Below are 22,322 nucleotides of genomic sequence, written 5' to 3'. Positions count from 1 at the left end.
AAAATTTATGCTAAAGCTATTGCAAATAGACATAAAATTATACTTCCTTCTATCATCATTAATGATCAGATCAGTTTTGTGGAAGGCAGACAACCAACTGAAGGAACAAGAAGGTTAATCAATACAATAAAGATGATTAACTCTTCAAAAACTCCTTCAACATTCCTGGTCTTGGATGCCGAAAAGGCTTTCGACAGGATTAATTGGGACTATCTGATGACTACACTTTCAAGGTTTGGCTTTAATAATAAATTTATATCAACAATTCAGGCGTTATACTATAATCCAACAGCTAAACTTTACACAAACAACCATATATCCAATTCTATCGTGATATCAAATGGGACCAGACAGGGTTGCCCTCTTTCCCCTCTCCTATTTGCTATTGCAATAGAGCCTCTAGCTCAAAAGATTTTGGTATTGTCACACTTAGCGATGTACCAGCGATCCCGACCAGAGATATGATGTGGTCAGGATCGCTGGTACATCGCTAAGTGGTCACAGATCTCACCAGCGACATCACTGGGGACGGGGGTCGCTACTTACCTGTCACACTAGGCGATCCTGACGTCCTCCCGCCCGGCTCCACGCTCTTCGCTCGTCTCTCCACAGGAAGCGCCGCAGGAAGCTGATGACGAGAAACAGTCCAGGACGTTCTCGCGCGATCAGCGATAACCAGCAGGGGAGCGGGTTGTAGGTAAGTATCAGACACAGCGATATCGCTAGCAATGTCGCTATAACGTCACAAGTTATAGCGATATTGCTAGCGATATCGCTTAGTGTGACAGGCCCTTAATAGATAATAAGAAAAAAAAGGATTTGACTTTGGGAAAATTAAAAATCAATTTATTTGCAGATGACATTTTTCTCACTCTCACAGATCCAGTTACTTCCATTAAGGAAGTTCTGCAAAATTTAGAAGACTTCTCCAAAATCTCATACTTTAAAATTAATTGAGACAAATCAAAAATAATGCAGTTTAACCTAAGTGAGGTTCAGATAAAAAGAATTAATGAAGAATCACAATTTGGATGGACGGAAGACGAACTAATATATTTAGGAACAGCCATTACAAAAAAGATTAATACCTTAATAACTAGAAACATGGAATTTATTATTGAAACAGTAACAAAGGATATACTCTTTTTCACCGACAAAGACCTCTCGTGGATAGGTAGAACACTGATAATAAAAACCATCACTTTCCCGAAAATGTTATACATATTTAGAAATTTACCCTTTATAATCCCTAATACCCACATTACAAAAATACAAAATTTAATCAACTCATTCATCTGGAATAACAAAAAGGCAAGAACTCCTACAAAAACACTGTATAAATGCAAAACGAATGGAGGATTGGGCTTACCAAATATTTATGCCTACTTTTGGGCCAATATTGTTAAACAGAGCCATTTTTGGTTAAATCAGGAAAACTCACCTGCTTGGTCTTGCCAAGAACTCTATTTAAACAATAATACTCATCCGTGTATTACTCTCTATAACAGTATTTTCAAAAAATCACACCATGAACCGTCTCATCCAATCTTTCAAGCAATTATTACAGCCTGGAAGAAGCTAGCGTTAAATAAAAATAAAAATAGGAATACAACAAATTCAAATCTTATAAATAATTTTGAGCTTTCCTTTATCACCTCTTTGCACAACAAACCGATCCCCCCACATTGGTCAAAATTAGGCTTAAATAAAATCAAAGACATCCATGATGGGGAAAAATTCTTCCCTTTCAAAGACCTCAAAAGTAAATATAAACTCAACGTAACAGATTTTTTATACTTTACGATGATTAAAGAGTCTGTATCGGATTTTCTTCTAAATAATAGATCAGTGTCTGGAGCTTTAGTGAAACTCATGTGTAATCCTAATCATAACATTTTTTGGAGCCTCAGATTTAGCTATAATCATTTTAATGAGGACAATCATTTAAATAAGAACTCATCCATGATCGGATGGGGAAAAGGATTTAAACTCTTCTTTTTCATTGGAAGATTGGGAAGACGCCATGAGTTTGACTTATGCTTCAAATATATATATGTCCCTACACCAAACATATTTTAAAACCCTTTCCAGATGGTACTTCACTCCAGTAAGACTTGCACACATTGATAAAAGCAATTCTCCCCTGTGTTGGAGGAATTGCGGCCTACAAGGAAGCCTCTTACACATGCTTTGGGAATGTCCTAAAATTCAAAAATTATGGAAGCAAATTTCAAAATTAGTTAACAAATTGAACAATAAACCTATAATCTTGTCACCACAAATGGCACTTTTGTCATTAGGGATGGAAGACAGAGACCCTTCAATAAAACCTCTCATTACACACATCTTACTTGTGGTTAAAAACTCTATAGCATTTAATTGGAAGAAAAAAGACCCTCCTCTTTACTCAGTAATAGAAGAAAGAATAAACTTACATAAATCATTCTAATTCCTATTCGCAATTAATAATGACAGTCTATGTAAGTGTTCAAAAAAATGGAAATACTGGTCTAATCATTTCCCCTGACAATTTACTGATGTTTTGCATCCAGAATACTTCCTAACACAAGTAATACGAGTAAACTAAATAACATTGGACTATTGTATTTAATAACTTTGTTTATAGTTTCCCAAATTAGGTATTTTTTTGATAATTTGTGATTAATTTTATGTTATCTTTGTAATTTTACCATGCCCAGAACTATTTACCAACCAGAGTTCTTTACCAATGTACCTGTCCTTTCCTGCCCTTACCTTTCATTTTCCCTTCCCTCTTTTCCTTATGGATATAATATATACACGTTTTCAATGTAATGATAAAAGGTTAATAAAAATATTCAAAAACCAAAAAATCCCTAAATAAATTAAAAAAAAAAATATTCCCTAATAAATTCATTTTTTGGAAATAAAAAAAAACAAAACAATAAAAGTACACATATTTAGTATCGCCACATCCGTAACGACCTGCCCTATAAAACTGTCCCACTAGTTAACCCCTTTAGGGAACCCCTTAAAAAATACATATAAGAAACAAAGCAAAAAACAATGCTTTATCATCGTACCGCTGAACAAAAAGTGCAATAACGCGCGATCAAAAAGACGAATATAAATAAACATGGTACCACTGAAAACATCATCTTCTCCCACAAAAAACAAACTGCAGCACAGCATCATCAGCAAAAAAATAAAAAAGTTATAGCTCGCAGGATAAAGCGATGCAAAAATAATAATTTTTTATATTTTATATAAAATTGTTTTCATTTCATAAAAGCGCCAAAACATAAAAAAAGACATAAATGAGGTATAGTTGTAATCATACTGACCCGCAGAATCAAACCGCTTTATCAATTTTACCACACATGGAAAGGTGTAAACGCAGCACCCAAAAAAATTTCATGAAATGCTGGTTTTTGTTCTGAATTCCAGCCAATTTTGCGTTGAAAAAGTCAAACGGTGCTACTCGCCTTCTGAGCTCTGCCATGCGCCGAAACAGTGGTTCCCCCCCACATGTCAGGTATCAGCATACTCAGGACAAATTGCATAATAACTTTTGCAGTCCAATTTCACCTGTTACCCTTGGTAAAATAAAAAAATTGGACCTGAAGTAATTTTTTTGTAAAAAAAAGTTAAATGTTCATTTTTTTAAACATTCAATTCCTGTGAAGCACCTGAAGGGTTAATAAACTTCTTGAATGTGGTTTTGAGCACCTTGAGGGGTGCAGTTTTTAGAATGGTGTGACTTAAAATGTGATGTGGTCCCTAAAAATAAAATGGTGTTGTAAAAATGAGAAATCGCTGGTCAAATTTTAACCCTTATAACTTCCTAACAAAAAAAAATTTGTTCCCAAATTGTGCTTATGTAAAGTAAGCATATGGGAAATGTTATTAAGTTTTTTGTGTGCCGTATCTCTGTGATTTAAGGGTATAAAAATTCAAAGTTTGAAAATTGCAAAATTTTCAAAATTTTCACCAAATTTCCGTTTTTTCACAAATAAACGCAAGTTATATGAATGAAATTTTACCACTTATATGAAGTACAATATGTCATGAAAAAACAATGTCAGAATTACCGGGATCCATGGAAGCGTTCCAGAGATATTACCTCATAAAGGGACAGTGGTCAGAATTGTAAAAATTGGCCCGGTCATTAACATGCAAACCACCCTTGGGGGAAAAGGGATTAAAAAATATAAAACTTGCAATAAATGCAAAAAAATATATACTAGAATTACCTCAACTTAATTGATAATTTGTTTGTACAATTATAGTAAATAGCAATTAAAAATTGACTTCTACAAGGGCGGACATCAAAAGCCGACCATTATACAGTATATAGAATATGATGCAAAAGTGAATAAATAAAAGAATATCTGGGTAAAGTGGTAGCCTTCCGGAAGAGGTGATTTAGTGGTCTATAGAGATTGTAGCTTTTCACCTACTCTCTTACATAACTTTTAAAAATATATCAAGAATTACTTTGAACCTCTGGATACTTCATCATCAATAAAATTCCCCAGCGGATTGTTGTAGATGAAGTTTCAGTTCCAGCAGCGAAGAGATCCAGGGCGGAAGTAAGTAGATTTTCTTCATTAAAATATGACTGAGCTTTCGTTGCTTCCTAAAATTAAATAACACGAATATTCCCCATGTTACTATAGTAAGCTTGTTCCTAGGTAATTATCACCTTCTTAGGTTTCTTATTTGGTAGGCAACCTCCCCTATTACTTACATTTTTCTTGCCTGAAACACTAAGTTTGTCACAATAACGTTCTCATGATTATAGCTTCCTAAATGGGAAATATTAAGGAAATGTTACGGTTTCACCCCTCAATGTGTCTGGGATGCAGCTACTGACAGCTCAGCCGTCCAATCTGGTACAGGGGCATGCTGAAGATGGTAGTACTTTGATTGACAGCTCAGTCACCCAATCTGAGACTGGGAGTCCCAGATTATTGCCAGGCTACTTAACTGTTCTGTTAGTCCCAGACCTCTGCCTGATGTACATTCAGCTCAGAGATCGGTGCTTCTGCTCTCAGCACAAGACCTGTGCTGACTAAATATGATTGTGTAGTTGATATATCACAATTTCCACTCTGTTTCTGTCTCTTTCTTACATTGTGTCGGGGCTGTCTGTCTGTGCTGGGACTGTGCTGCAATCACCTGTGTTCATTTTCCTTAATCAGGCTTCTACTTAACCATGTGTTAGGCATCGGGTTCTGTCACTGCACAGCAGGAATCCCAAGCCTTGCCTTCGGGGGTCTCCCATTCCTCTTCGGCTGCAGAGGAGACTGCTCAGCAGACTCGTCGATCCCGGCGCTCTGCTCAGACTAGCACTGTGGCTTTGGTTGCTGCTGCCACCTCTGGTCCAGCTATAGCAACACATGGTAAGCAGCGAGCTACTCCAGGTTCTAAATCCTCCTTTCGGTCTAGTGAGCATGCCCGTGGGATGATCTCTCATTGGAGATCGGAGGTCACATGCTCAGGTCCTTCTCCAGCTCGGATTGGACCATCAGGAAGGTCCAGGAAGGACGCTGCTATAAAAGGCTCGCATGGCCGCTAGGCCATGCGCTAGTATAGACAGTATTTTGTAGTTGTGTGTGTGAAGATGGATGTATGCGTTCTGGTGACTGACTCATTAAGACTCCCTTCCTCTGGTTGTGCAAGTGATAGGGTATTGGAGATAAGTCAGCGCCTACAGGTGGTATTACCTATGTGCCACGGTGCATCCCGTCCTCTGCACCACACTTAGCGTCTAATTGTGCAATCAAGCACAAGGCACTACTATACAGGGTCAAGCAGCAACAACCAGTGTGGCGCCATGCGCAAACATTGCGCTTTCCAGCCTTAAGGTTAGGCTGGTTAGTGGCGTCCGCCAGTGCGGCGCTGTCTGCACCTAGTGTGCTTTATCTTTACTTTGTGTACGTCCAGGCACCACAGTAGCGGCGCCAAACGCTTGTGGGTCTAGAGGGACTCTAACCCTGTGTCCTTGGGGCAGGGTCCTGTGACCACAACACTAGCACTCACTCAGCGGTATCGCGTTCCTGTGAAGCAACAGGGTCCGCTTCCTATTAACCGGCTGAAGTTAACCCCTGTGTACTAGTTATACCACCAGTTATTGTCCCCCCCTTACCAAGCAGCAGTTGTCATCTCTGCACGGTGGACCCCGGGCTGCGAACGCACCTCCTACCATCTCTTTATTATTCGGTGCGTTCCGCCAGCCCTAACAGCATGCTAGTTCCTTCCCCCAGTGTCAATCTTACACTTACTGTTGCCAGTATAACATTAATCCCTCTGCGCTCTGTGCCTGACCCTTCTTGACTTGCCTCTCTTCCTGGACTCAGACCCTTTGCTGCTGACCTGATTTTGCTGGTGCCTGCTCCCTGTAACTGTTTTGTCTCTCTGGCTTTCCTGACTTCGGCTCGTGTATTAGAATTCGTCTCTGACTTTCCTTTGTTATACTGTCCATTTCCTGGACCTGACCTCGGATTGTTTGACCTCCCTTTGCTTGCAGTAAGTAGTATATATATTTACTGCAGTGACTCGTGTCTCATTGTATAATGGTTCAACATTTAACGTCTCACTTTTACTTTCGGCGACATGGTCACATGTCGCCTAAAACCAACCGTGACGAAGTAGATAGTAAAATTCTCAGATGTTCCCAGAATAATTGATATCACATCCTTTTGATCTTATGAATGAAAATTAAGGTAACACATGCACCATTAATGCACCTGTTCCTGCTTCAGAAGAAATGCATCGATATATCCTGTGATGTCATTTGCATCGAACTCCAATCGTCGTTTCATCGAACATTCGGAAATAAAACTCTTCAGATCTTGTATGTTCTGCTTTAGTTTCTTATGTAGGCCAAGGATTGATCCGAGGAAGGGATAATAATTATACAGCTGTGGAAATCAACAATTCCTCTTTAGATTTTCTTACAACAATAAATACATTCAATAACAGCATATATTGGGAGCAGCTCGGCCAGTCAGTGGCGCTCCACCCTACCTCACTAGGATCCTAGGTTAGAATCCAGCCAAGTGTATTGTCTGAATTGGACCATGTTCAGTTTTTTTCTACATCACTTTTATCAGTATAGTGGATCCGGTTGTATACATTTTTAGTCTGTGTGGATGGATTTTTCCTGACCATTCATGCTTGTCATCCATTTTTGTCATATGAGAAAAAAGCACAAGTTTCCCAAGCTTCAACCAGCATTACTCAGTGAAAAATGGATACTGCACAAATGCACTGAAATCGATAAGTTTTATGGATCAAAATCGGATATGACTTTGGGTTTGTGAAATGGCCATAGACTATAATAGTAGCAAATAAGAAAATGCAAAACATATACAAAAACTTGTGTAAATGGGACCTAAGTTGGTATGTTCTTCTTATAGGCTTGCATGGGTTTCCTCGAGAATCTACACTTTTTTCCTATATTCTAAAACGCAAATGGGCGTGTAGGCTCATTAGTCCTAGTATGTGAGTGAGAGACAGATTTGGATTGTGACCCTTATTGGGGACAAGAACTGATAAGAATAATGGCGATCTCTGTTGAGTGCTATTCAAACCTCTTTATCAAAGAGAGGACATATCACATCAATCAATTAATTATAGGCATTTACTAGAATTTGAAAAATGGTCTCCTTTTTATGAAAGAGTAATGCTTCGGCTGTGTCTAATTTTTCACCTAAAAATAAATCACTTATAGGGAAGCTATCATCACATATTTACCAAAATGACCTACTGTTTGTGTTACATATATTTTTTCTTTTTACTTTTAAGATCTTTACTTAAGAAAAAATAATGGTGATCCTGAAATTTTCACAATGGCCACTGGGGCTTTTTTAGACTCATAAGGCCCCGTCACACACAGCGAGATCGCTGATTGTGTGACTTCACAGCGTTCTCGCCAGCGACATCGCTGTGTGTGACACACATCAGCGACCCCCCCCCCGCCGAGTATCGCTGATCCTGCACGATCATCCTGGGCCATTTTTTGATCGTTGGTCTCCCGGTAGCCAGCACGTATCGCGTGGCAGCGGGAGACCAACGATCAGCGACACTGCACGCTGGTATCTAAGGTAAACAGTGGGTTTCTAAGAGCAGCGCGGATCTTGGATACCCACTGTTTACCCTGGAAACCAGCATGCACGCTGGTCCGGATCGCTGGTGAGTCTGTCTATGTGACAGGTCACCAGCGATCAGCCTAAATATGTCCAAGCGATCCCATCCACGTTGGATCGTTGGTGGGATCGCTGGGACATCGTTATGTGTAACGGGGCCTATACTTTCTGTGCTTTTGGGACTAGTATGAAGCAAACTAAAATCTGATGTATTCAATAGGTAATATTATTGTCCTCTCCAGCAATATAATTGCTGCCTAAAAGTCTAGTCATTTTTTGTGTCTCAGATATTACAGACATTGTATTTTGTAAATTTCCTGGAAAAAATGAAAAATTAACTGCTACATTTTTAAACCTCCTAAAAGGATAACAAAATAAATTAGCTTTATAAAAATGGTGCTGATGTAAGGCAAATATGTGGGAAATGATATCTCAAAATCAATGAGATTTGTTGAAGCATTCCAGAGTTATCATCACATAAGGCTAGTTTCACACTAGTGTTCGGCAAAGCTGCGGAGTGCTGCGTAGTTCCTCCATGAAGCTCTGCCCACTGCCGCACCTACTCCGTTCAGCTCCACCTACGTCTGCATGCGGTCTGCGTACCTATCTTTAATACTGGGTATGCAGGCCATGCGGATGTGTGCAGATGCTTCCGCATGTGATGTTTTGAAGCTGTGCTGACAACAAAATGCAACATGTTGCGTTCGACGCAGGTCGCCGCAGCGTCAAAACGACGCATGCGGAGGCAACTGCATACATCCATACCGCCTGCGTACCCAATGTTAAAGATAGATACGCAGGTCGCATACAGGCGTAGGTGGAGATGAACGGAGGAGGTGTGGCAGTGGGTGGAGATTCACGGAGAAACTATGCAGCCCTCTGCAGCTCTGACATCTGCAAATGTGAAGACAGCCTAAAGTGACATTGGTCAGAATTTAAAAAATTGGCCCCATCACTAAGGGGTTAATCCTTCCTATATTTTTATTTTGTAAGGTAACAGCACCATCTGCTGGCGGTTTAATGTATAGGGCATTGTGGGATTGTTCCTGTTGCATTGTGGTCTTATTATGACACTGTGAAAGGAATAGCAGCCATTGTTCCTGTATGCTTCTGAGGAGAAAACACACCACTCGTTTTTCTGCATGCTCCTTGTAAACAGCCTGCTATTAGCATAGTTGGTAAGTCATTATCTGTGTGTTACAGTCTTGTGTTTATAAGTATGTTTGCTGTATTAAATATGTAATTGTCATGCCCGCCATGTCTGGTATGCTGCATGACTCCTGGAGCAGTGTGCACGCGCACTGAACTATCATGCCCGTTATGTCTTATGCTGCAAGATCCCTGGAAGCAGTGTGCACACGCACCTCATGACTGCTGTGCTGCAAGATGCCTGGAGCAGTGTGCACGTGCGCCTCATCTCATGGCTGCCTGCCAGTGCGCATGTGTGTTTTACCTTATGGCTACACGCCGTTGCTGTGTGACCAGCCTTCTCTGCTCTGCCTGCAGCAATCTCCCTGTGTTCCTGGAGCCCCTGATCATGTGACCTTTCCTAGGTTCCAGCACTGTCTGATGCAGCAATCCTCTCTGTATTCCTGGAGCCCCTGATCATGTGACCTTTCCTATGTTCCAGCACAGTCTGATCCAACAATCCTCTCAATGATCTTGGAGGTCCTGATCATGTGACCTTCTCTATGGTCTAGCCCAGTCTGATCTAGCAATGCTCTATGATCCAGGAGGATCTGAACCGGAAGTTCTCCCCAGGTCTTGCGCCGGAAGTGCAGGTGCTAATGCCCTTTTTCAGACCGCCCCTTCCTATGGTCGGGGCCTGAGTATCGTGTTGCTTCCCTGCATGGCTGCTTGGTCTGCTCGGTCGCTCCCCGTATTCTGTGCCCCTGCACTCTGCCCTGTCGCGCGTCTCTGCACACGCTCTGTGCTTGTACTTTGTCTCTTGTCCTGTGCCATGTCTTGTGTTGTCTTTTGTGCCATGTTTTATCTCTGCTATCCTTGGACTTGTAGTAGTTCCTATGTTGAGAAAGGAGAAAGTTCAGCTCCAGCTGCTTAAAATTCTTCTTTATTAAATCGATTTAAAATAGACACATCATGAATCTCTCCATATATCAGACCAGATTAGAACAAGATGAGGCTACGCGTTTCGACCTACATGGTCTTTGTCACAGCCATATCTAAACTCCATTTTGGGTAGGATATATAATATACCTGTCCAATAGAATTACTTCCAATGGTCACATGACATTTCAGACAGACATCGTAATTCAAACAAAACACAATAAAAACATTAACAATAATGCAACATTAAATCATGTCTTTTATTAAGACCTTTCGGATATCTTGTATCAAGGTGATAAATCCAAAATGCCTCTCTGGTGAGAAGACAACGTCTGATGTCTCCCCCGCGAGAGGACAAATTGGCGTGCCCCTCTGCATGCGCAGGACTCTGCCTTGAACCCTGTCCCTGGCGTGTCCCTCGGCACGTGCAGGACCTTGCCTTGGACCCTGGCATGTCCCTACACACGCACCTTGTTTTGTTTCTTGGATCTTGAACCCTGGCGTGCCCCCTACACGCGCACCATGTCTTGTACTTTGCACTTTGAACCTGGCGTGTCCCCTACACACGCACCTTGCCTTGCACCTTGCCCTGGACCCTGGTGTGCCCCTAGCACACACCATGCCTGAAATCTTGCCTTGGATCTCGGCGTGTTCCCTAACACGCACTATGTCTGCAGATCTGTCGTGCCTCCTTGCCTGTACCCTGGTTTGCCTGCTGGATTCCCGGAACCTGCCATCACTGCCAGAGATCGTAAGCATGAAGACTACGGCCTGATGTCCAGAGTTGGTGTCCGCAGCCTGATGCCCTGATCCTTGCCAGCTGGCCAGAGTCCGATGCCATTGTGTCCTTGCCGGTAACCGGGCTTACCTTCTGGCATGTACCATGCCATGGACCTTGGCGTGCCACGCACGCAGCTTGCTGTGTTTGCCTGTTATCACGTTTTACACTTAATGTTATCCTGAATTTGCCGTAATGAAGATACCTTGAATTCACGTATTGTCTTGTTTCCTGCATGTCCTTTGTCGTCAGACACTCGTACCTAGTGTCTACTTGAGCCGGCCTTCTGGTTCCAGCAGTCGTGGTGGCTCACCCCCTTGGTCTTGCCATAGAAACTCCCTGTATAGGGGGTGGTTCCTCACAAGGTCAGCTCGCCCTAGGCGGGTGGGGGCCACGACCCAGAGGATCCACTCTAAAGAAATCAACTCAGCGTAAGCTGACTCCGTCACAGTAATCATCCACTCGTATATTACCTCATGTTACTGTGTATTGCAGACTATTTGTATTTTAAGCACTGTAAAGTTATATATTCTGTAATACTCCTTTTATTGCGTCTTAGAGATTCACCCTTTCCTGTCACAATCTACAATCAATAAAAGAACTGACTGGTGTGTGACGTCACAACCCGTAAAGGGCAGCACAAGGATCAAAAAGCTAACCAACGCTTTTCAAAGGCCTAAGCTGCCTTCTTCATCAGGGTGCCTATGATCCTGGGATAACGCCCATAAATACTCTCAGGTGATGAAGAAGGCAGCTTAGGCCTTTGAAACGCGTTGGTTAGCTTTTTGATCCTTGTGCTGCCCTGTGACGAGCTGTGACGTCACACGCTCAGTTACTTTCGGGCGGCTGTTTCCAAGCAGGTATCCAGGGACCCTTTCGGCTGAAGCTTCCCTGCTTTTACCTTACACTTCTAACCTCCCGCCCTCCTTCCACTCTGTGTCAGCCAGCCTCTGCCTCTCTGCAGTTCCCTCCCTGTGCTGGGTTTTATCACAGCCTCACTGCCTTGGAGCTTACCTGGCTTCAGTTTATTGTTAAAAGCTTTCACTCCCACCAGCTTTCACAAGCTGTCATTTGCATTTGCATTGATAAGGAGCACTGCTCACTTAACCCCTTGGAGTAAGACATCTGCCATGCATTTTCTCACCTCTATCAAAGAGCAGCAGTCACAGCCACCAATTTGCATCACATCTATTGCCTTTTATTGGTGAGTGATATGTTACATATACTGTACATGCCATTATTTTATCTATGTATGTTTTAGAGTGGGTTTTTTCTCTATTTGGTTTTTATCATTGTTTATTTTCTTTAGTCCTATAGCGCAGGTCAATTTGTTTATTTTCGCTATTTTATGCAGTTTGGGCTGACACCGACCCCTATTTGACCTCAGCAGCTGAGGACACAGTTCTCTTTTTTGCCAGTAAGCGCTTGTGTGATTTTTTGTTCTTTTTAAATTGTAATAATCAGTTGAAGGACAATTGGGCCTATGGACTATGTGTTGTCAGAACTTGTAAATAGTTACCCCAACTTGGCCTTGAAAATAAGCCACGGGCGTGGCTGAAAAACCAGGCCCATCTACAGAGTGCCCTGTAGCCACGCCCAGGGATGACACACAAAGTGGGCTAAGGCGGTTCCAATCAACCAAACCCCAGGTACAAGGACAAAGACAATTCAAGGACAGCAGCGTAAGGACTGGTCGCTGCAGTAACTGTGCTATTTTTTTTTTGTTTTGTTTTGATAATTTTTACATTTTTAAGACTGTAGAATTTCATTTATTGTTGTTGTTAACAATTCTTGCTATGTTACCTCAGTCCAGGTAAATTTCACTAGGGGAAATGTGGCACCCCAGAGTCCGGTTGCCTTAGTGACATTGCCTCCCTCTAAGGGGTGATGTCATGCCTGGAGGCAGAAGGGGGGTCCCCATGCCAGGTAACACAGTGTACATGACAATTCCTACTGAAAGTCAGAAAGGGGAGCTTCCTTATAAATTCTGGCCAGCAGGTGGGGTTAGTGAGTAAGTAAGAAGACAACTGAGAGAGTAAACAAGAGAGTTGTCATGGAAATGGGAGCAGTTGTAGCTCATGAAAAGACAGTTACAGACAGTGAGAGTTGGTCTGTGGAGAGGGAAGGGACAGGAGCAGAGACAAGGGGCTCTGGGGGAACTAAAATTGCATATAGCTGACCCCAGAGCGAAGCGCTGTTAAAAGGGACGCCAGAGTCCTTGGCTGGGCAGGAGCTGTACGCCCTGACCGCCGAATCTGGAGTGCAGGGGCCTGCAAGTTCCTGGGCCACACTGATACCTAAAGGCACGGCAGCAGACGAAGAGCCCGGGGCTGACAGTGAACAAGACAGTGCCCGTGATATAGGCTCATGCTGTCAGCCATACAGGTTAGCAATCATCACGCAGGAGAGGGTCACAGCTTAGCTACAAGCAGCAGGGACCCGAAAGCACAGAAGCAAGGTCCCCAACCACACCTGGCAGGGTGGGTCCCCTGAATGCCTCCAGGCGAGCTGGACCCAATCCATTCTCTGTATGTGGTACTCCAGATTGCATTTACGTTCAAGTAAAAGGTAAAGAAAACCACACCTCTCTGTGTCCTTCACTTTTCCTCTGAACCCCAACGTTCACCACCATCTGAACAATCTATAATAATAAATGCCCTAAGCAGCTTCCGGTTGTAACAACTTCCGTCCAGTTGCAACCGTTGACGTCACCGCACACATCTTTCCACGTTAACCCTCAACACACACACTCCACTCACCTTTCACCATCTCCACTCATGCCCACTCACTCTTTCACTCCACATACGACCCTTTCACTCCGTCTCTCATACTCACGCCGTCATCGCCGCTGCTCCACGATCCCCGACATCTTCTTCCGCCGGCGCCATCCTGGATCCAGACGTCCTCCACGCCGGTGACATGTTCTTGAGGCGACGCCATTGTGGATCGGCGAAATCCCGCGATAGTCAAGATGGCGTCGCGACGCAAGAACATGTCGCCGGCGTGGAGGACGTCGGGATCCAAAATGGTGTCGGCGAAATCTCGCGAGATTTCGCCGACGCCATTTTGGATCCCGACGGCATCCACGCCGGCGACATGTTCCTGCGGTGACGCTATTTTGGATGGGCGAAATCCCGCGATACTCAAGATGGCGTCGTGCAAGAACATGTCGCCGGCGAGGACGACGTCGGGATCCAAAATGGCGTTGGCGAAAACTAGCGAGATTTCGCCGACGCCATTTTGGATCCCGACATCGTCCACACCGGCGACATGTTCTTCCGGCGACGCCATCTTGAGTATCGCGGGATTTCACGATACTCAAGATGGCGTCGCCGCAAGAACATGTCACCGGCGTGGACAACGTCTGGATCCAGGATTGCGCCGGCGGAAGAAGATGTCGGGGATCGTGGAGCAGCGGCGATGACGGCGTGAGTATGAGAGACGGAGTGAGAGAAGGGGTCGTATGTGGAGTGAAAGAGTGAGTGGAGATGGTGAAAGGTGAGAGGAGTGTGTGTGTTGAGGGTTAACATGGCAAGAGGTGTAATGCTATCGCATCCTCCCGATGCGATAGCATCTGGCCATAATCTAGTTAAATATATTTGCCCTAGGGCCCCCTCTACCCATGGGGAGCTGAACCATCTTTGCTGCATCACCAACAGCCCCAGGGGACCAAAACCGCAGTGTCAGCCGCTCATTGCCGAACACCATGGGTGGCGTCAAAACCAAACACCATATAATTTTCCTCTTTTTTTAATTACTGGATGCCCAGGGCCACGGGCCGGGTCACTGCCACCATGACATCCCCTTTAGAGAACTTGACCGGCCATGTACCGAGTAACCTAAGGCCCTGCGGGGCGCTCCACATGCAGCATTATGTGAGTACCCTATTTATTATATGGATTGCTGGACCATACAACACAAGCGCTTTTTATCATCTAACTTTCATGCACCCCCTAGATTGTAAGCTTGCGAGCAGGGCCCTCACTCCTCTTGGTATCTGAGGTATGTGTAATTCTGTAATGTCTTTACTGTCTTTACAAGTCCCCTCTAATATGTGAAGTGCTGTGAAATATGTTGGTTCTATAGAAATAATAAATCAATAGAGGAATGTAATCAGTATTATCTAGCCTTCATACCAGTCTGTTTCCTTAAACTCCCTATTATGTTCATCTTATGCCCACTGTATTTGGTGAAAGTCTGAGAAGGACTGTTCTGCTCCAGTACAGTAACCCACTAAATTTTAGAAAGGGGAAACAGAATATTAATTGGATTTTGTACATTAATTGTAAGGAACCATGTATTGAATCAAGTTTGTACATCATCATCTAAAATATATGACACTTTTATTTTATAACTGAGGCAACTGGAGGGTATTGGGTGAGAAGCAAAATATGAGTGTGAGTCCATTTGCCTGAGCTTATGATTGCACTATCATTAGTCCTAAAGGTGAACCTGATACTTTTCTTCTGAGAATTCACTAAAAAGGTTAGATATAAGATCTGAAGGTTTTCTTACCATAACTGTGGGTGTCCCAACCAGTTTGACATTTTCTTCTAACATTTTGAGTAATTTTTCAAACATTGGGTCACCATACTCAAACCTTTTCCCAAAGATAATAGAGCAGACTACATTGGAAACTGCAGTGTTTATCTGCATGTGAGTATCAAATGGTTTGCCTAAAATAACAAAAAATATATTTACAATAAAATAAAATATGAATAAAAAAATGCTCCAGATATTGTAACCTCAGGTCAAAACTACCTTCAGTAATGACAGTAGATTACTGAAACAAACAAACAAGTGATAATTGGAGAAACTCTACAGTCCATTAAAATACTAATGATATGTTTAGATGCTGCAGATATTTTCCAAGTGTGATGCAAAAATAGAGCAAAAACTTCACACTGTGGCATACCCTCTACTATATATGAATGGGGGTCTACAAAACCCCTTTGAATAACATTATAATTTAATGGTGTTGTGGATTGACAATGTGGATTTTGTAGACCGGGTTGTGAAAAGAGACAGTCAAGAAGATAGAGTATATAAAAGCTATGGGATAAATGTGAATGATGTATTTTACCACTGTGAGATCTAAAACTTTCTATAAGGGGCATTAATTCATCTTGAATTCTGGCTTCCACACTTTTCTTCCCCATTCCAAAGTTTCGAAGTGTTGATAGCGTGAATCTCCTCATAGATTTCCATGTTTCTCCATTAGAAAGTATTATACCTAAAGTGTAGTTAAATATGAAAAACTTTCGTAAGTATTAATTAATCATACTGATTAGAAAATAGCCTTTAGTAATCTAAACAATCCAACAAGTGGTTTCTTTTAAAATTTGAAGAAGTTTAATTCAGTGACTTAAAAATTGCATCTATAAAGAAAACACCCACAAGTAAGAAAATACATGTAAATTGACAACCAAGGTTGTCATACACAATAATAACTTTATTAATAATGAGAAAGAAAAAAATGAGAAAGAAGAAAATGTTGTAAAAGTAAGGCTGAGTTCACACGTGGCGTTTTTTTCGCGTTTCCGCGGCGGTTTTAACCGCGCGATTTTGCCGCAAAAACGCGAAACATAAGCATCCCATGCATTCCTATGGGATTCCGCAATGCTGTACTAATGCTGCGGTTTTTACCGCGGCGGAATCGCTTCGCGGGTAAAAACCGCAGCATGCTCATTAATTTGCGGAATCGCGGCGATCCCGCACCCATAGGAATGCATTGTTCCGCTTACTTCCCGCATGTGGCTGTGCACACCATGCGGAAAGTAAGCAGAACATTTGCGGATGGTACCCACGGTCCGGAGGAGAGGAGACTGTCCTCCGGGCTTTGGGTACCATATCCCTGTAAAAAATAGAATTTAAAAATAAAAAATATTGTTATTCTCACCCTCCGACGTCCCGCGCAGTCTTCCTGCTTCTCTTCACGCTCTCGTTCCCAGTAGTCCTTTGCAAAAATGCCCGCGATGACGTCCGTTCTCACGGGATCGTGAAGGCTCGCGGTCATTCGCGCGACGTCATCGCGAATGACCGCGAGACGTCGCGATCCCGCGAGAACTGATGTCATTGCGGGCATTTTCGCAAAGGATTACTGGGAACGGATGCGCGGGACGTCGGAGGGTAAGAATAACGCCATTTTTATTTTTTTTTTACATTCTATCTTTTACTATTGATGCTGCATAGGCGGCCTCAGTAGTAAAAAGTTGGTCACACTCATCAAACACTATGTTTGACGAGTGTGACCAACCTGTCAATCAGTTCTCCAAGCGATGCTACAGATCGCTTGGAGAATGCTAGCATTTTGCAAGCTAAATACGCTTGCAAAATGCTAGTTTTTCCGCGGGAAAATCGCGGGAATTTAAAATGCGATTTTCCCGCGGACTGGAATTCCGGAATTCTCGCGGTAATTTCCGCGAGAGTTCCGGTACGTGTGCACTTAGCCTAAAAGGAAAGAAGAGAAGAAACAGAAAAGAAAAGGATGATGGTTACATAAAAGAAGAGAAAGTGAGGACAAGAAAAAAAAAGATAAGAAAATGTGGTGCCCCTGAGGCTCAGTCGCCACAGAGGTACTGCACCTCCTCCTGAGGTGTGGTACCCCACCATCCAGGTAAGGTGGAAACTCCCAAACACGCTCCAACACCTGCACCCCACACCACAAAGTAGTGTAGCAAAGCACCTTCGGCTGCTCCCTGCTTGGAGTATAACAAAGCACCCATTGGTGGCTCCCTGCTTGGAACACGAAACGTGCTGGGAGGTGGATGGAGTTAGTTTATATTACAAAGAGCGGGAAGAGTTGAGGATTCAGTCATTCAGTCACTGAGAGTGAGTGACCTGGGTCTGCTGGCACAAGAAAGAGACATAGAAAGGAAACCTGAGTTTTCCATAGAAAGAAAGGATTAGTACGGAACGTGAGGAGTAAAAGAGAACAGAGGGCGTGGGTTAGAGGAGAACCCTTCCTAGAAGTTCTAAGCGCAAGGCCGGGGCCCAGTCCCCGAGGTTGTATGGATACTAATGATCCTGCAGCAGACACCGGAGGAGTAGAAGTTAACAATACTTTATTCCCACATCAGACTTGGGGGCACAACAGCATCAGAGAAGTGAGCCGGGACTAGGAAGCAAGGAGTCCCCGAAGCAGGCTACAGCTGTCTGCCGTTCAAGGAAAGTTCATAAGAACATTGAACAGGAGGTACTCCAGTGTAACTCAGTACTAGGAGTACTTCATTTATAGGCGCTATAAGAGGAGACGTTCAGAAAGGCACATGTTGGCGGATTGTTGGAATAGAGCATTCCATCTGGCCTGGAGGTTGATTGAGTCCCTGACCCGGAGGACACGGCACGGAGGCAGGCACCTGTTTGCACAACAGACTGTGAGTAAAGCTTTGGAACTACATGCTCTGGTGTCCTCCACTTATTCCTGCTCCAACACACCCGGCACTGCTACATCTTGGTGCCCGACATTGCCTCACCTACGCCTTCCCTTTGCCTCTACATCTACACTGCCCTGGGACTACAGCTCCACCTGTGGGGAGCTATAACATCTCTGCTGCACCATACCATCAATCCCAGAGGATCTGCATGCAGCGTCGGCTTAACACCTCCCTTGCCTAACACCACAGGTGGCGTCACGAACTATTCATATAATCACCTACATTCCACCATTCAATCTCCCTTTTACTTGGGTGCCCAGGGCCACGGACCGGGTCACCGCTGCTGTGACATTTCCATCTGAGAGACCCGCCCACTACCGAGTACCCCACAGCCCTGGGAGGGCGACCCAAACTCACAGGAAGAGTAAGAAAGAGAGAATGAAGAAAATTGTGATAAAACGGAAGGAGAAAGTTAAAAAAGAAGATGATGGATGAGAAAGAAGAAACAAAGGAGGAAATGTAAAATGTAGATGATAATAATAAAGATGAAGAAAGAGGTGATGGCGGAATGGTCAAGATGATGTTATGATAATGATGATTAAGGAGATGGCAAAGAAGCCAGGAAGGAGATAAGATAAAAAATTAATAGAATCAATAGAATTAATAGAATCATGAAGTAGATGAATAATTAGATAAAGAAAAAACAAAAAGAAGGAAGACGAAATCAAAGAAAAAAACAAAATGAAAAATGAAGAAGACTGAACATGATGATGAGGAAGATGAATGAGAAGATGGAAACAGAAGAAAAATGGTGTAGAGAAGTAGAAGGAGATTAAATAAAGATGGAGAAGGTGGATAAAAGTTAAAAACAGGACTGCTGGCTACTTTCTAGGAATAACCTGAGCGCCTCCCTCTCTTCCCTTTTTCTTTTGTGTCTTTCTTGTTCATGTTCACCCTTGACTGATAAAAAATGTTCAGTTGTTTGTTCCCCTGGATTTGTTCAATGAATATCAGCAGCTTCATTTTAATGTATATTAATTTGTGCAAAATTCACAAATAATGTTTTAAAACAAATATGAAAATGAGAAAAAGGATGAAGAATGATGATGACAATAAAGTAGGAATAAGAAGAATGCAGAAGTAAAGCCACTAGCCGCTACGACTTTCTGCAGTCATTACGCAACCTCTAAGAGTTGGCTTACATGTTTAAAGTGTTCTTCAACTCATAACATTTGCTCATAAATGACCTTTGTTGTTACTGAATCTTTTATTAGCAGAATCATCCATAATTACTTGACTTTATAGTATTCTGCTCCCCTAACAGGTCACCTAACAGGTCACCATTGTGGATTTTACGATTCATAGAATGCACAATAGTTCTATAAATACCATGTCCATTAGAGACGATATCGAAGACTGGAGAAGTCGCCCGTTCTCCAAAATCCTCAGCTCACGTAACAAGTGCTTCCTTTATAATTTTATATCCAGCAAGTATCACCATTTTCTTGGGTCCAAAATGCAAAGTAAATACTTCACCATACTTCTCCGAAAGCTGCAAAATATCATAATTTTTTTGTTTTCATAAAACATTAATTTGAATCATACTTCTGTAAAGACAAAACATGTATTTTCAAACCACAATGTCACTTAAACAGAGCTAATAAAGATAAACTTCTAAGACAGTTGCTGTTGAGATCATGAAGCTGGGTAAATATGCAAGAATCGTGATATGTTCAAGGAATTTTGCATTATCACTAAAGATAGGGAACAAGAGGTGTAAAAATCTGTTTGGAACAGGTGAAAAATTAAGCCTGGCAGGCTAGAGTTCGAAATAGCTAGTGTTTGAAGCATCCAAGCTAACTGAGGGAATGTCCAGAAGGAATGAATGTCCTGACCTTAAGACAAATACTGAACTTAGAACCTTCTGTGGTGACCTTGGGAAATTGAATACATCAGTCTGCCTGCCTTGAAATGGCTACTGTTCCCATGAAAGTAAGAGAGGAGCTATGGCCGGAACGCTAATGGGTACTATAGTTAGAAACTGTTTGAGAAACTGTGGCTGGAGGTAAGCTGTGGCCTGAAATGGAAGTCTTCTAAGACCTGAGCCAGCAGTGAGAAACTGTGGCCTTCACCAGGAGAACTGAGCAAAGACAAAGTGTGTGTCTCCAGAAGCAGTTGTGCCCTGCATAGGTAAGATAGTGGAAAGTATGCTGCAACAGTTTTTTGAGCCCTGAGTATTCTACCTGTGACTGTAAGTGATCTGATGCTAGAGTGAAAAAGAATACTCCTATTACTCCACAACCACTAAGCTCTCTGCCTCAATTTTGAAGTGTAACCATCAAGCTTAGAGCCTCAATTCCTGTCCTGAATACTAAATGATATAGCACACTCTGCAAGGTTTGACTAATATATTGAATTCCCCCATTAATAGATAACTTTTATTTTTTACAATTAAATGTAAAAAAATACTATTGAAGTTCCCAAATTATCCAAATATATAATGGCCCAAGTGGTTCGAATTTCCACTATTGCGCCAAGTGAACTACAGGACAAGATAGGTCAGACAATGACTCTCAATAGCCTACCTGCCTGGGGAGATTAGCACCCTAGATACACCATGCAAGAATGGCACCCACGCTCACCATCATCTAGCCCTTTAGTAGCTCATGATGAATCAACACATTCATTGACTTTTAAGTTCAGACAAATTTCTTTGGAGTTCAGTTGGAGTCATAACTATAAACATTGATCCTGATAATTAACTATATAAAGAGTATAACTTTTACACTTTTTTTTATATTTTGAAGACACTTTACGAAGGGAGTCTAGGTTCTTAGACCCTCACCGATCACCCCAAACATGGCAGAGAAATGTGCAGCGTGTGAGCCAGGAGTGCACAGCTCTTGTATATGAGAGACTGCAAAACAGAGTATAGATATAATAGAGTCTATTACTTTCTAATGTGTCTTTACATTTGGCCATATATTAAATGCTATGTTATTGTCATTAATCCATTTGTTATTCTCCTATTGTTTTGATAAAAGAGAAACTAACTTTGTAAATTAACACAAAACCATGATAGCAGAACGTGGTTGCACGCATCTCCAGCAGCATGACAAGTCTACAGCTCTTCAAAAGGTTCTTGACTTCGAACAATCCCTATTTTGTTAGACAGTCCCTTAAAATTTTCATCACAAAGTGTCTACCTGCCAGCAATTGGAGGGATCAGCTATTTTACCAGGGCAATCTGCCAGTAAATATTCAATCTCTCTCCCTCGCCACGACATGCGAAATGAAGAGTTACACAATGCCCATTCACATCAATGGTTTGTGTATAATGCAGCAAAGAATAAGACCTCCAGACCGCTAATGCCCACCATGAATCCATTTATACCTGTCTCATTCATCAAATACCCCCAATTCCTTTGCCCTCAGCTAAATAATGTTACACCCCCGTTGACTATACAATAAGTGCAGTATCCTACCTGCATCAGAGATTCGTGGGGTCTATTCAGGTCCAGCAGGTTGAGATTTCCAATGACCGGCAGAGGCATAGGTCCAGGGGGCATCTTTGCTGTGCTCTTCTTAATTCCATTTATCCAATAGATGAATAGTGCAATGAAAATTGAAAAGTATAGCAACACATCGGCTCTAGCCAAAAAGTAGGCAATAAAAGCCATAGCGAAGTACTGGTAAGATTCTGTTCTGATTGTGCTGTTGTCCTTATATTTATACACTTCGGCTTATTTCCTACATGTGTTAATCTTTACTAAGGCACAAATTACCCATAATAAACTGATTGGCCCTTTGCCATTTACCTTTGTCAGGCAATCTTGGCTTAGATGTTCTTGTTATTACATACATAGCATTGTGTATTTCATCCAAATGAATGCTAGCCAAGTGTATTATAATGTGATGTGTACAGTGGGATAAAGGAAAATGATTTGCATTTTTTAATCTTATTTGCTC

The 22,322-nt window shown here is 42.4% G+C and overlaps 1 pseudogene; it reads right to left on the bottom strand.

The window, feature by feature from the left end:
* LOC141047862 (cytochrome P450 2K1-like) overlaps nt 1–22,052 on the bottom strand; it is a 44,864-nt pseudogene extending 22,812 nt beyond the window's left edge.
* Between the last annotated feature and the right edge of the window lie 270 nt (nt 22,053–22,322).

Source organism: Dendrobates tinctorius, unplaced genomic scaffold, assembly GCF_039654945.1.
Source record: "Dendrobates tinctorius isolate UK_male_01 unplaced genomic scaffold, ASM3965494v1 ptg000129l, whole genome shotgun sequence".
In the NCBI taxonomy this organism is placed as follows: Eukaryota; Metazoa; Chordata; class Amphibia; order Anura; family Dendrobatidae; genus Dendrobates; species Dendrobates tinctorius.
This window is presented reverse-complemented; position numbering and strand designations above follow the sequence as displayed.